The sequence below is a fragment of the Apis mellifera genome, linkage group LG3, assembly GCF_003254395.2.
Source record: "Apis mellifera strain DH4 linkage group LG3, Amel_HAv3.1, whole genome shotgun sequence".
NCBI classification, from domain to species: Eukaryota; Metazoa; Arthropoda; class Insecta; order Hymenoptera; family Apidae; genus Apis; species Apis mellifera.
The window spans coordinates 10,359,239-10,373,586 of record NC_037640.1 but is presented as its reverse complement, the minus strand read 5'-3'; the positions used below and the strand labels follow the sequence as shown (position 1 = coordinate 10,373,586).

The window sequence follows — 14,348 nt, the reverse complement described above, 5'->3', positions numbered from 1 at the left end:
TTCAAAAAGCGTTTGAAATGTGTGTTTCGATTAATCGATAATGAATTGATAATGAATACAATCGGGAAAAGGGATGTTTCTGTTTCAAAAGTGGTTATGGTTGAAAGGGAAGTTTGAAAAAATAAACAAATAATGTTTGTCCGTTTGAAAATTTATAACGTAATAATAATAATAATAATAAACCATTTTTACGGATAAACGTACATTCCAGAAATATAATGAATATTTGTATTCGCGATAACTAGGGGAAATGAAAGGAAATATTATGTTTCAGTTCGTATGAACGAAATCAAACAATTCTGTTGTTCTTCCCTTGTTGCGTTATTTTGTACGAAGAAACAAATTTCTAAAGCAAATACATTTTCATATGTATATATATATATATATATATATATATTAAATTGTATCAATTTTCCATCCTTTAACCAATTTACCGTACTTGTTGAAAATATATTTTTATGATTTCGAAACGAGAGAGATTAAAAAGGTTCGAGTTTTTAAAATTTATTCCCTCTACGATACATCCGTTTATTATTCAATTCGACCCAACGATAAGGGGTCTTAAAACTGCTGAGCCACTCTGTAAATGTCGTCAACGGAATATAAAGAACCTTACGATGCATTTCTACGGTCATACTTTATCCGATATTCCGAAAAGAACTCGAAACACCAAACAGGATGCATGCAGTCCGTTGCATCCTCTGTCTCTTCGTAACGATAAATTTAAACATCAGAGAGAGAGAGAAGGAGAGAGAGAGAGAGAAATGTTGTTTAACTTGCAAGAACAATGTTGGAATTTCACGGACATTTTTCTCGATACAAACTGCTATCAAAACTTCCATTCCACTTTTGTTTCTTACACGCCGTGTGTATTCTCGGTGACAAACATTCTCTCGTGTGTCACGTGTCATATTGTCTCGTGATCGAATTTTATATACACTGCAACATATATATATATATATACAAAATATGACAAAGTAAATCATCTCAATGCCTCGAATACGAATAAAATATTCGTGCTCCGCTAAATTAAATATCTTCTCTATCTATCAAATTTTTTCCTATAATTATTATTACCATGCACAACAATCAATTTAGGCCGAAATTCAAATCTTCTTATGTTAAATAAATTCCCTAAATTCTCTATACCTTTCCAATCCTCTTCTCCTACAATAATAATAATAATATTGGGTTGGCAACTAAGTAATTGCGGATTTTTTTTAGAAAATCAAAAACAATTTTTTCATGGAACTAAATAACTTTATTCTGTAATGTGTTGCCCATTTTGATCAATGACCTTTTGCCATCTTTCAGCCAGCATCATAATCTCACGTTCATGAAACTTTTGGTTTTTATTAGCAAAAAAATCAGGTACGATTTGATATCATCATCATTATTGAAATTTTTACCATTCAAGGAGTTTTGTAAAGATCGAAACAAAAAGTAATCAGATGGTGCAAGGTCAGGATTATATGGTGGATGTGGCAAAGCATCCAAGCTCCAATAATTTTTGCCGAGTGACCAAAGATGTGCGTGGCCTTGCATCGTCACGATGGAATACAACACCTTTTCGATTTGTCAATTCGGGCCGCTTTTCTTCAACCGCATTCTTTAATTTCGTTAGTTGTTCGATGTAGACAACAGAATTGATCGTTCGGTTGGGTGGTAAGAGTTCAAAATAGACAATTCCTTCGTAATCCCACCAAATTGATAACAAAACCTTCTTTCGACGAATACCAGCTTTTGATGTTGTTCGAGCTGGTCCACGTGGCCTGCTCCACCATCTTTTCCGCTTGATATTGTCGTAAACAACCCATTTTTCATCGCCAGTTATCAGTCGTTTTAAAAATGGATCATTTTCATTACGTTTCTTTAGCAAATCGCAGCTGTTAACGCGTTGCGTTAAATGCTTTTCTTTCAGTTCGCGAGGAACCCATGTATCGAGTTTTCGAACATAGCCAAGTTGTTTTAAGCGGTTTTCAATGCATGTATGCGATACATGAAGCTTCTCTGCAATCTCACGATATGAATGATCATATCGATGAGTGAAATCCGCAATTACTTAGTTGCCAACCCAATAATAATTGGAAAATAAATAGATCAAGATTCTCCTCAATTCTCTATCTCGATCCTTTCCTCCCACAATAATAACAAATAATTGGCAAAATAATTACAGCAACAACCAAATCCCATCCACTTGCTCGAATCCTCCCCTCTCCATTATATAAAAAAAAAAAGAAAGGAAGGAATCCTGATACAACAGGAATCTTCATTAACCTCGATCCTCGTTAGAAACGTCCAACCAAGCCAAACTTCAAGTAACAATTCCAAACTTAACGAAGGAAGAGAATGTCACTCTCCCTCCCCTTTCTCTCTCCCAGGGTTATTAGATGGCGCTTGTTGCGCGGTAAAACTCGAGGACGTGCCGGCTAAGTTCCTGCTTAGTGGATGCTTCCGCTTAAACGATGTTTCCGTGGTGCACGCATGCGAGACCGCTCCGTTCAACGGAGGCGTTCTACCTAAACCTCCCCCGAATACACAACCCTCGAATCACCCTCGATGCTGTTCGCCCAAGCGTCGTAAATTGGGCCGAGGTATCGCGACGAGGACGAGGAGATGTGGAAGATGGAGAGAGAGAGAGAGAGAGAGACGGGTGGCGGTTTCGTCTTGGAAACTACCCTCGACAATGGGGAAAATATTAAGTTGGCGAGAGACAAGTGAATCCGTTGTACGTTGAGTTACTTCACGGAGGTGTTGGAAATTTAATAAAGTTAGATCCGCGTCTCGTGGAAAATATGATTCGAAACGATGGGTTTCTTTCTTTCCAAGATTATTTAGAGGAAGAATAGAGGAAGATTTTTAATACACTTTCGCTACGATTTCAACAAAAATGTGCACGGAACTCGAGAAAGATCGTTTACGCTTCATTGCAATCCGAATGCTTGCTTTTTTTTTGAAAAAGAAACTTTCCTCGAAACGGAGTATTTACACTTTGGAATCAAATTACAGAATATGAGAAAGAAATAATAAAAAATTATATTTCTAGAGAAGATATTCCATAAATAATTTCAATCGTCATACACACAATATGTGGTGTCTTACGCAAAGCAACTATAGTTGCTCTTTAATTTTATATAAAATTCAGTATTTTAGTAATAAAGAAAAAGTTGAATCTTTATTATACGAAATTTTTGGAAATGTAAATTTTTGAAAAACGATCCTATCCTCGTCGTCCAATCAATCAAGACGCTAATAAAATGCATCAAAATATAATCTTCCAAAACAACCCCTAACCATCTCGATTTATCCAACTTTTCCAACCAAGAGACAACCAAATTATCGAAAGAAAATAATCTCTGGGATGAGGTACGCACAGGATCGCGCGTAAGATTAAGAGAAGAAAAAAGGAAAGAAAGAAATATAAGTTTTGCTCGGGCCTTGGCGATACGTGAGGTGAATTTCGAGCTTGGAATTTTCGTGGCCGGCCTCGTGGACGGTTGAGACGCGGCGCGGCACGTTACATGCAAATTTTCGTGGAGCAAGGACGACGACGACCAACTTTACAAAGGGAAGGGCAAATTAAATATTGCGACGAGCCAAGGTTCCTCGTCGCGACGGGGAAAGAAGGAGGGGAGGGGATGAAATATTAACGTTCACGATCTTCGACGGGATAAGGGAGGGAAGGGAATTGTTCAAACGATCCTTTGACACGAATGAAACCTTGTTTCATCGTGAGAATTCGTGAAAAGGGGCGAGTGACGAGTCTCGAGCTGTGTTTGAATAAAATATTTGCAAAGATATTTTGAATGACGTGATATCCCTTAACGCCTTGCCTTCGATCGATCGAGCATCCATTAATTCTATTATCGTTGATTCCTTAATCGTGTACGATTTATCGCAATTGGATCAATGGATCAATTGTTATTACCAGTTAGTTTCAATTTCTTTTCGTTGGAAAAGTAATCAAAAGTTTTGGAGAGAGATAGACCCATCTACAAGTATAATAAAGATGGAAAGGCGGATGTTGATTTCAATCTCGTCCAAGGAATATCTCGGGAACATTTGGACATTTTCAAAAATGTATTATTTGTACGATCTAAGAGATACAGTCCTTTCAACAAAAATGGAATATTTCTCTCAGATACACCTTTTTTTATCGCTCTTCCAACTCGAAGATAAATCAAAAATCATTTTCTTCCCTAAAAAAAGAAGAATTAATCCTATAACTAGGTCAGATTAAAAAATCAGAACAACTGAACGATCTACTTGAACGATCTCTTCTCTTCAAACATTTTCGTCATCCTCTTCTCGCGTTTCGTCGAACGTGTAGAATATACACGTAGTTAACAACACGTGGAGTTGGAACGTGGTCGAAAAGCGCAAAAGGCGATCTTAATGAAACGAGTGGCAACGTTGGAACGAGAAAGGGCCAAGGGAAGATACACACGTTTCCACCAGGAATATTTTCATTTAACCATCGGCAAACGATTCGAGCTCCAGCTTTGAGCAACGGTGATATTTAATTCGATCCCAGGGACCTTTGTGGGGCTCATCGCTCGTGGAATTTCCATATAAACGCGGCACTGCGATAGTTTAAACACAGAGACCCGAATGCAAATGCGTTTTTCGTTCGTCGTTTCTCCCTTCGAGGGAGAGAAGTGTTCTTTTTCCCTCTCTCTCTGTCGTCCTTTGCCCGTGATTTTCCAAGGGATGATGGTGGTGGTGATGATGACCTCGTGAGATCGGTGAATCGAGGAAATATTGAAAGGTTAATTTTTTTTTCCTCCTTCCTCTTCTTATTTATCGATGATAAAATGGAAGCTTGTGATAAAAGTATTATTTCGTATTATTCGTTTCTGTTTGATAATTTTATGTTTCATGAGAAGAGATGAGTTTGGGATAAAAATATTTGGGAGATGAGAGAATTTCGTATTCTTGAGATGAAAAATTGTGTAATTGTTTTCGATATCTTTCACTCGAACAAGTCTTGAAATGTTGCTTCGATAAAGATAAACGAAACGAGAGACTCTTTAAAAGTATCTCGATCGAATGGACACTTTTCTCCTTTTATTATTCATTCTCGCGGAAGAAACGTCAAATATGGGGGGAAAATTGTAGAAAATAAAATAGCCAAGTAATAAAATATGCGCAGCAAGAAAATCACGTTGAAAGAATTCGTGCCAAAAAATATATATATTATTTCACGTAAAATGTTATTCGCTAGTTATTTAATTATTAAATTCATTTTCATTCGAACAAACTCTTTGTCTGAACGCCAACAATTTTTTTATAACTCTCTCCAATTTCTTTCAAACGTTCCATTCAATTTTCTTTTTTCTTTTTCAACGAAACCAACTATTTATTTATATTTTGCTTAGCAATTTTTTCGTCTTCAATTACTGGTCTCGCTAACTCAAACGTTTCATTTATTAATCGACAAATTCTTTATCTCAACTTTTTACGATATCTTCTTCGATTTATCTTGCGTTTCAAATATATATATATTTATTATTATTTTGCCATTTCACGTAATTTTTCGTAATTTCCTTGTCCCTCGTCATTTATCTCGTAAAATAAATATTTCACTTCGCTGAAGAGAGATAAAACGATGAATCTTGAAACCCTCGTGCGGCAAAGCTTGGCCCGTGCATGGCTATCACCCGTAACAAGGGTGGAACTACGTCACCCAGAAAAATCATGAATATCACTCAGGATCGATTTACGAGGGATATCAGTCATTCGGTTGTGAATGCGAGAATTTTTCTCGTCTCGACGGAAAAGCTTTATTACGGGGGCGTATTTTGTCTCCATAAACTATTCAATATATCAGCGCATGTATCATGTCTGAACGATAATATTTCCTTACTGTTCGCGCGAATTTCCTTTCGAAATTTTCCTGAAAAATATGATTGAACGTGCGTCGAATTTTATTGTATAGCCTCATTTTTTTTTTCTTTTTTTTGTTGTTGTAGCTGCGCAGGAGAGTTTTCGCAAATATGAAATATGGAAATAGAAATTTTGTACGCTTAAGAAATACTTGCTTGGGAATTTTGTTAGGGAATTTAAGAAGATTGAAACTCGAAGAGAATTAATATATAGTAACGTAAGCATGATTTATTACAGAAATGATTTAAACAGTTATGCGTATATCTTCGATTCTATGAATTGTTATACAACAATTCTATGTTTATGATAACTCGTTGACATTTTAAGATATATGTGAATCGAATATATTAGAGTATAATAGGATAATAAAATCGAACGAGAAATGAATATTATTTATATTTAAATGAAAATAAATTTATTCATCTATTTTTGGATTATGATATTCAAATGTTAGTTAAAATATTTCGTATCAATGATGAAGAAAAATTGTATACGTAATATATATAATATATCCATGCTCAATAAATCTTTCAAATTCATTCATTTGAACCTACGTTCAATTTATTCTTTAAGAAAAGAAACTCGCTCTGATCGCCGAATCTTCTTCAAAATTCTTACCAAAGATTAAAAAATTCTTCGATTTATCTTTGACAAAAAAAGTAGCCAGAGAGTAGATTCTCGAGTTATTGACGAGAAGAAAAAAAAAAGAAAAAACAGTGAAATAGAAAAATATTCTCGGGTTAACGATCCTCCAATCTCGCGATTTCGTAAAAAAATTATTGGTGGAGGGAGAGAAAAAGAAAAAGGTGAGAAACTTACCAGGAATCGGTGGGACAATTCGTTTCTTCCGGCACCGCAGGAGAAAAAACTGTAACAGGGGGAAAAGAGAGAAATTGAAACGTGTGTGGATGATGTATGAGAATTTACTTAAATTTGACGGTGAAATTAAATTTGTTCTCTGTGTGCGTGCGTGTGTGTGTGTAATTTTTTAATGAACGCGGAAGAAGTAATATCTTTAATACCTGAGTTTTGTCTCGGTTAGACGATTTATTTAATTGATTAAATTTTTCCTAATGAACCTTTTTTAACGAGCCTAAATTTATTGGATATTTATATATATGAATAATAAATGACATTCAAAATATAGGATTATTTAAATAAAAATGAATTCTAATTCTAATTCAATCGTTCGTGCAAAATATATATATTTAATAAATAAAATAATTCGTGTAACAGAAATACAAATTGTTGTAAAAAAAGAAAGAAAAAGAATGAAAATCATCAATTCCTATATATTCAAAAAAATAGAAGAATTGGCCAAACTTTTACCTCGATAAAATTTTATTATTATTTCGCTCAAAAACATCCTTCTTTCGTCCAACAGTACAATTACATAACACAAAGTACAAAAATAATTAATTCGTAACTTTTGCAAAAATTATAAAAATTTCCATTCGATTTTCAACGAACTTTCTTCCTCTTGAAACATTTAAAAAAATAATAATAATAAATCGTTCCATCATTTTAAATCATTTTAATTCACATTTATTATTTTTCTGGACAAATATATATATATATTTGTAAAAAGAGACGCGAAAAGTGATCGATGAAACGTAATTCTGAATTGGGATAGAATCGATGAAGATTCTTGGACGAATAATCGGCGTTAATCGGTTTGTAGAGGATGGCGAATAAGCGACACGCGCGCCCCCCTGCATCTATTATTTATTGACACTGGTTGTACGCGATCCGACATATACGGAATTTCCGTACAGCGCGCCGAGTTGGTGTAATTAATTAGCGGAGCAATTACGGGGCGTAATGAAGCCACGGCAACGTCGAATTGGAAGCGCGAGAAACGGCGCGTCCGACAATCCTCATATTCCGGGGTTAACGAAGATAACGACTTTTTTTTTTTTTTTTTAATCCTTTCTCCATTTTATTCCATAGAGAATACATTTCTCTGCGCGAGAATGAAAAGTAGCGTTGGAAATTATTATTATTTCGTTGTTGTTGTTGTTGTTCTTTTATTCTCTGGCGTATCGTGAATATTAATAATAAAAAAAAAAAAACATGAAACAAGTGAATATTTTAATACTAATTTGTGATTTCGTGAAACGATCTCACGATTGAATTTTAATTCCTTAAATTCATAAACGATTTCAACAGATTTGATCGGCGAAATTTAATTAACGGCAGAATTCAAATTGATCAAAAATTGAAGAAAGAGTAATCGATAACGATCGTGGTAAAACTTACGTCGAGAAAAATTTCGTAAACTTAAATTCGGATTTCAACAGATTTGATCGGCGAAATTTAATTAACGGCACAATTCAAATTGATCAAAAATTGAAGAAAGAGTAATCGATAGCATCGAGGTAAAACCTGTGTCAAGAAAAGTTTGCATACACCTTAAAACACTTCTAATAATACTACGAATCGAAAAGAGAAGGAGCAAAAATTAAAAATAATTCGCCAATAATTCTAAAAAATTAACCAATTTTTCATGTCTCACTCTTATCTCTTAAATCTCTGATAATAATAATCCATCTGATAAACAAATCTTAATAAAGCAAGGAAAAATATTTATCAAAATCGTTTATTATTTCTCACCCGTTCGAATCCATTTTTCGAAAGGAACATTTTTCGACGAATGAAAGAAACGAATATCGGTTTATCAATGGAGGAAGAGGAGTGAGAATCAGCGCGCGAAGTATGACCCATCCACGGCTTAATTAGGGGGCATTAATATGGATAAACCAGGGGGGAGAGAGACCCGAAATGCGAAGGATTTGCATGCTTGCGAGCGCCACCCTTCGTATTTCCACCACCCGTTTTACCTTCCTTCCCGACAACATCCGGATTTCCCTTTAAAACCTCGTGGATCACGGAGGAACCGTTGGGATTTTCCACCAGGTATACTGCCCCTGGACGAGAATATCGGCGCGTAAAGACGTTGTTACGTGGAAAAAGGGGGGAGGAATTAAGATTTGTAGGGGACGGATAAGAAATGAGCGAGATTAAAATTTTATGGAATTCGATGATTATTATATTCGAGGGTGTTGATACGAATTTATGGTGCTAGAGAATTGGAAGAAGAGGATAATTTATATATCATGTATCTGTAGGAAGGAATACTAATTTTTAAGATAGTTAAAAAGAAAGTTTCGAAAAAGAGAAAATAAATTAAAAATAATTCACCATTCAAAAAATTAACCAATTTCTCACTCTTATCTCTTAAATTGATTTTATGAATAATAGATTTTTTAAACGTTCGTTGATTTCTTTGAATATTTCGAGTAAAAGTAATTTTCAAGGGAGTTTGATTTATAGAGAGAGTTTTAGAAAAAAATGACTTCACGAAGATTATTTTTACGACCAAGTTATAATGGTTCGATTAAGTGTGCTGATATATTTTTATTATATAGGCAGGTAGTAGATAAATGTATAATAAAAAGTTGGAAAATCGTTATTTCCTCCGAAATTGATTCAACATTCCATATAACTCGTTCCTTGTAACTATCGAGGGGAAAAAAAGTGTATAATGGTCCAATAAAAAGTTCCAATAGTAATACTCTTAAAACTGTTTCAACATTTTTATAACTTCCAAGAATAAAAAGAGTACACAGTTGCGGCCGGTGTGTACAATAAAAAGTTTCAATTGTTGCTTTTCTAAACCTCAAGAAAAGGAAACTTGGAAGAAAAAAAAGGTATACCTAATGAAAATATGTATAGTAGAAAGTTTTCCATCGTTACCTAACTCAATTATTTTCCATAACTTCCCTTGTAACTACTAAGAATATAGAAGAAAAGGATACAATGGATACCTTACTTTTCCAAATCAATGTTCGAATAACTTCTCTTGTAATTAGCAAGAAGAAAGAATTGAAGCAAGATATGTATAATAAAAAGTTATTCCAATAATTATTTTTTTAAAGCTTTAAACTTAGTCTATTTGTTATTCGCATAACTTTCTTTACGACTAAAGAGAAAAAAAGAATACACGAATAAAAGTAAAAAGTTCCTAATCCTAAACGTTCTCCATACCAAAAAGAATATCCAAGAAAAGGATACACATGTTATTTTCCTAATTTAATATTCCAATATTTCTCATCGACGAAAGAATATTTTAATTACTACTTTACTAAACGTAATTCAATTTTCGAACAATCTTTCAAGAAAAAAAACAAATTCAAATCGTTATTTTCCTAAACCTGATTAAACTTTATTAAATATAATACTAAATATAATACTTTACTAAACATAATTCAATTTTCGAACAATCTCTTTTATAAATATCAAGACAACACAACTGAATGTATGTATCAAGTATAAACATTCGAATAATTTTTCTCCAACTTTTCAAGAAAAAAAACAATCATTATTTTCTTAAATTTAATATTCCAATAACTTCTCATTGACGAAAGAACATTTTAATTATTACTTTATTAAATATAATTCAATTTTCAAACAATCTCTTTTATAAGTATCATGTATCTTGACAATTGAATATATATATCAAGTATAAACATTCAAATAATTTTTCTCCAACTTTTCAAGAAAAAAAACAATCATTATTTTCTTAAATTTAATATTCCAATAACTTCTCATTGACGAAAGAACATTTTAATTATTACTTTATTAAATATAATTCAATTTTCAAACAATCTCTTTTATAAGTATCATGTATCTTGACAATTGAATATATATATCAAGTATAAACATTCAAATAATTTTTCTCCAACTTTTCAAGAAAAAAAACAAATTCCAATCATTATTTTCCTAAATTTAATATTCCAATAACTTCTTATCAACAAAAGAATATTTTAATTACTACTTTATTAAACGTAATTCAAGTATAAACATTCGAATAATTTTTCTCCAATTTTTCAAAAAAAAAAAATAAATTCCAATCGTTATTTTCCTAAACCTAATTTAATATTCCAATAACTTCTCATCGACGAAAGAATATTTTAATTACTACTTTACTAAACGTAATTCAATTTTCGAACAATCTTTCAAGAAAAAAAACAAATTTCAATCATTATCTTCCTAAATTTAATATTCCAATAACTTCTCATCGACGAAAGAACATTTTAATTACTACTTTACTAAACGTAATTCAACTTTCGAACATCTTTTCTTTATCAAAAGAAAAAGAATTTTACTAAATAAAAAGTTCCTTACTTTCCTAAATTCAATTCAACGTCTCTCTCCCAAGAAAAAGACAATTAACCGAATAAATGAAACTGAAACAATACAAACATTCGAATAATTTTCCAACCTTCTTTCAATACAAAAATTAAAACAAAAAGTTCCAATCATTGTTTTCCTAAAATAAAAAAAAAACATTCAACATTCGAAAAACTTCTCTCGCGAGTAGTGGGAAAAAGGGAGAGCCGATTGAAACTGTCCATTAGCGGCGAAAGGCGGTGAAAGGCTGGCCGGTTATTAGAATGATCGGTTCGAAGCGTTTATTCGATCGTTGAATCAGCTGAACGGGCCGTTTGTACGTATTTACGGTGCGATTCAGCGACTTAGTTAATTGGCTACGTAGATCGCGGCCGTAGATGCGTTTTGCGGCGACGGCCCCGATTCCCTTCGGAGCAATTAGACGCCGCCGCCGACGCGGCCTAGACCGCACCGCCGAGGATCGATCGATCCCCCCTCGCCCAGCGAACCAACCATCGATCCCCCCCCCCTTCAACGAATCACACCGACGGACAGTTGCACGCGTTTGTAATTTGTCCTCCGTTTCTATGCTTCCTATGCCTCCCTCTCTCCAATCGTCGAATTCTATCGTCTCCCGATTCCGATTTTTCTTTCCTTTCTTTCTTCCTTCTTCGAATCCTTCGTTCATCCATTCGATTAATAATAACGGTTGCACGCGTTTGTAATTTGTCCTCCGTTTCTATGTTTTCTATGCCTCTCTCTAATCGTCGAATTCTATCGTCTCCCGCGATTCCGATTTTTCTTTCCTTTCTTTCTTCCTTCTTCGAATCCTTCGTTCATTCATTCGATTAATAATAACGGTTGCACGCGTTTGTAATTTGTCCTCCGTTTCTATGCTTCATATGCCTCTCTCTCTCTAATCGTCGAATTCTATCGTCTCCCGCGATTCCGATTTTTCTTTCCTTCCTTCCTCGAATCCTTCATTCATCCATTCGATTAATAATCACGGTTCACTGTTACTTCGCGCGAAAAGTGAAAGATATGAGCTTTTTCTTCTTATTTGAACTTGTTCTTATCTTGGATCAATTGTCTTATCAACGTAAGATTTTGTTATCTTCGATGTAGAATTTTCTTAGAGACGATATACTATTGGGAAATTTAACTGGAAAGGGATGTGTTGATTTTCTGAAACATAATCGAATCGTTTAAATTGTAATGGAGCGAAACGTTCGAAGGCGGTCAAAGGTTGGTTTCGGTCGAGTCACGATTGGTTCCGGCAGAGATCGATATGACATCCGTTGCGAGATTTATCAGGCGTCTGTCGAAGAGATAACGATAACGGTATTCTCTCAAGAGAGAGAGAGGGGGGAGGGAATGAATGGAAGAATGAACGAGTGAATAAAAGAAAAGAAAACGAAAGGAAATAATGAATGAGAGAATGAACGAATAAGAGAGGAGAAGAATCGCTTAATGATTCTCTTGCACTTATCTCTATCCTTATTTCTCGCGAATTCTTATTCTCTTCTCCGATAGGAACAAAGAAGAAATTCTCGAGAGAGATTTTCCGTGAAATCTGGAATCGCGGCAATCGATCAAATTGCCTTTCTGTCACTTCGCCTCGATCACGCCAGACGTCTACTCTTTCGCATCTAACCGGTTTGCTCTACTTCAATCTTCGAGATGTTCTTCGAGCGCAATTTTTCTTTTCTTCTCTTTTCCTTTCCTTCGTCTTTCCTTTCCTCGGATAAAGGAATGAAGAGAACGGAATGGAATGGATTATGGATTCCCGCTCGATGCGCGGATCGAACAATGCTCTCTGAACATTTATCCCAATAGTTAAGTATGTTAAATGTCTTCCAAGTACAAAAATACGCTCCCTTTTCGTTCGAGCGACATTCATCCTTCTTTTTTCGTGAAGCTATTCTAGGAGAAATCCCATATGAAACGAACTATAATTTAAAAAAGAGTGTTGTATGACACAGTGTTGATGCAATTTTTGAATTTAGAATTTAGAATTTTCAGTTTATTAGAATAATTAATTATCCACGCAATGGCCTATGAAGATTTATCTCAATAATTGTGTTAAACTCTTTCGAGTACAAAAATACACCCCTTTTTTGTTAAAGCAATTGGTGAAGCTAGGAGAATCCTGAAACGAGCGATAACTCAAGAAAGAATGTTGCATGACACAATGTTGATGCAATTTTAGAATTTAGAATTTAAAATTTTCAATTTATTAGAATAATTAATTATCCCAATAGTTGTGTTGAACTTTTTCGAGTACAAAAATACACCCTCTTTTTGTTGGAGCAACGGTGAAGCTATTTTAGGAAAACCCTGTAAAACGAGCGATAATTTAAGAAAAAGTGTCGCATCGTAGCCAGTATCGATGTAATTTTCCAAATTTAGAATTTTTAATTTATAAGAATAATTAATTATCCACGCATTTAACTATCTTATTATGATGTGTGGATCGAACAATGTCCAAGATTTATCCCAATAGTTGTGTTAAACTTTTTCGAATACAAAAATACATATCCCTTTTTTGTTAAAGCAATTCTAGGAGAATTTTATGGAACAATAATTTAAGAAAAAGTGTCGTAATCAGTGTTGATATAATTTTCCAAATTTAGAATTTTTAATTTATAAGAATGATTAATGACCTCTGAAGATCTATCCCAATAATTATGTTAAACTCTTTCGAATACAAAAATACACCCTCTTTTTGTTGGAGCAATGGTGAAGCTATTTTAGGAAAACCCTATAAAACGAACGATAATTTAAGAAAAAGTGTCGTAGTCAGTGTTGATATAATTTTCCAAATTTAGAATTTTTAATTTATAAGAATGATTAATTGTCCACCTTAACTATCTTGTTATTATGGTCATTATCGATGCATGGATCGAACAATGGTCTCTGAAGATTTATTCCAATAGTTGTGTTAAACTCTTTCAAATACAAAAATACATCCCTTTTTTATTGAAGCAATTGGTGAAGCTATTCTAGAAGAATCCTGAAGCAATAATTTAAGAAAGAGTGTTGTATAACACTCTTGTTGGTGCAATTTTTAAATTTATTAGAATGATTAATTATCTCGTTCGTCTGTAAAAATTAATTACTCTAAAACGTATATCGATTTTCGAAGATTCGTATAATTTACGCGTGTGTAAGCATGATTTATTTTAAAGAATTTCCCGTAGCAAAGTATCCCGAATCCACTTCGATCTTACAACCACTCCAATTTGCAATCCGAATTATATCCTTCCAGGTGAGAGTGCTTGAAAACGTTA

General features: G+C 33.8%; 1 protein-coding gene across 5 annotated transcripts in view; it reads right to left on the bottom strand.

Annotated features, from left to right (window-relative positions):
* The window catches only part of LOC551597 (cysteine-rich venom protein), a 114,028-nt gene that overhangs the window by 46,230 nt on the left and 53,450 nt on the right, over positions 1-14,348 (bottom strand). For 3 of the 5 annotated variants that reach the window (XM_016911319.2, XM_623988.6, XM_016911320.2), the window contains one exon: positions 6,706-6,754. The exons of the other annotated variants lie outside the window; for them this stretch is intronic. The gene's annotated coding sequence lies outside the window, so the exon portion shown is untranslated. The remainder of the gene's footprint in view (positions 1-6,705; positions 6,755-14,348) is intronic. 5 annotated transcript variants of the gene reach the window in all.